This window comes from Arachis hypogaea, chromosome 3 (genome assembly GCF_003086295.3).
Source record: "Arachis hypogaea cultivar Tifrunner chromosome 3, arahy.Tifrunner.gnm2.J5K5, whole genome shotgun sequence".
NCBI lineage: Eukaryota > Viridiplantae > Streptophyta > Magnoliopsida > Fabales > Fabaceae > Arachis > Arachis hypogaea.
The window spans coordinates 82,062,266-82,064,147 of NC_092038.1; the positions used below are offsets into that span (position 1 = coordinate 82,062,266).

A 1,882-nucleotide genomic window follows, 5' to 3' on the forward strand; every position below is an offset into this window, starting at 1 on the left:
AAGGGTGCATATGGGTTCAGTATCTCCCACTCCTTCAGCTCTTCCTTGAGTGTGAGTTGAGGTGCAGAGTTTCTTTCTTCATGATTTTCCTTTGGACTATCTTGGAGGTGTTCTACTTCCTCCATACTCCTCTCATTAATTGTGGTGATCATCTTACATTCTTCCCACCTTACTTTCTTTGTTTCTCCTCTTGGGTTCTTCTCTGTGTCACTTGGAAAACCATGAGTCGGTTTGGGAATTTGTTGAGCTAGATACCCTACTTGATGTTTTCCCTTGGTTTTTGATATTTGCTCGCACTTCCTCCTTAAACACCTTATTGTCTTGGATTTCTCTACATATGTCTTCAAGTAGAGTCTCAATCTTTGAAAGTCTATCCTCAGTTAGTGATGGTGGGTTGGGATTAGGTGGTTGTTAATAGGACCTCTGTGAGGGATGTTGGTGAGTTGCATTGTTGTTGGGGTTGTGGTTGTGGCGTCTCTGGTCTTGGCCTTGGTCTTGTTTATTTCCCCACCCAAAGTTGGGGTGATTTCTCCATCCAGAGTTGTAAGTTTTAGAGTATGGATCATGGATTTGTCTAGGTGAGTTTCCAACATAGTTGGCTTGTTCCCAGTCACCTTCTTCTCCTATATTCACTTCTTCTTGAGCTGGTGATGAAGTGATGGCTGCTGCAACTTGGTTTTCCTCCACCTTCTTGGTAAGATCTGCTAGCTGCTTGGTGATCATCTTATTTTGAGCTAGCAATGCATCCATGTGATTCAGCTCCATTACTCCTCGAGTGTTTCTTCTTTCAGAGGCATAGAAGTAGTCATTCTCAGCTACTGTTTCAATGACATCTATGGCTTCTTCAATGGTTTTCTTCTTGTTTAGAGATCCCCCTGATGAATGGTCTACAACTTTCTTTGACTCATAAGAAAGACCTTCATAGAAAATGTGAAGTTGAACCCATTCATTGAACATATCTGGTGGGCATCTTCTTGTTAAGTCCTTGAACCTCTCCCATGCCTCATAGAGAGTCTCACCATCTTGTTGTCTGAAGATTTGCACCTCAGCTATCAGCCTGTTAATTCTTTGAGGAGGGTAGAATCTTGTCAAAAACTTGTTCACCACATTTTCCCAGTTTGTTAAGCTCTCCTTTGGGAAGGATTCAAGCCACTTGGATGCTTTGTCCCTGAGTGAAAAAGGGAACAAAAGCAGCCTATAGACATCTGGGTGGACTCCATTAGACTTCACAGTGTCACAAATTCTCAGGAAGGTGGTTAGATGTTTATTGGGGTCTTCTTGAGCACTTCTTTCAAATGAGCAATTGTTCTGAACAAGGGTGATTAGCTGGGGTTTTAATTCAAAGTTGTTGGCATGTATGGTGGGCTTTTGGATGCTACTTCCACAGTTTCCTGGATTTGGATTCATGTAGGAGCCTAGAACTCTCCTTTCTTACTCAGCATGGTTTGCAAGGCCTTCTCTAGCATGGTTGTGAGCTTCTCCTTCATGATTGTTTTCCAAGTTCTCCTCATTGTTGGTTTCAAAATACTCTTCCTCTTCCTCAGCACTAACAACTCCTTTCCCTCTTGCTTCCCTCCTTAGTCTCCGAAGGGTTCTTTCAGGTTCTGAATCGAAGGAAGTTAAAGCTCACCCTCTTCTCCCTGTCATACAACTAACAAAACACACAGCAAGAGATGAAATAAAGAGATTATCCTTGTTAGAGTGATTGTTAGTGTGAGTGGTGCAAATTATCATACAGTTAGTGGGTTAGTGAGCAGAATTTGTAAATAATAATAAAGAAAGAAAGAAAACAGAGGGGATGTAGGGGGTGAGGAAGAAACGAAACAAAATGAAGGTAAACAACTGAATAAAGTAAACAAATAAAAGAAAAATGCTCAATCTA

The 1,882-nt window shown here is 41.4% G+C and overlaps 1 non-coding gene across 1 annotated transcript; it reads left to right on the forward strand.

Moving 5' to 3' along the window:
- The first annotated feature begins 952 nt into the window (after positions 1–952).
- On the forward strand, positions 953–1,059 carry LOC112794007 (small nucleolar RNA R71). Its single transcript, XR_003198690.1, has one exon. It is a non-coding gene; the product is annotated as a small nucleolar RNA R71 (small nucleolar RNA).
- The last annotated feature ends 823 nt before the right edge of the window (positions 1,060–1,882 follow it).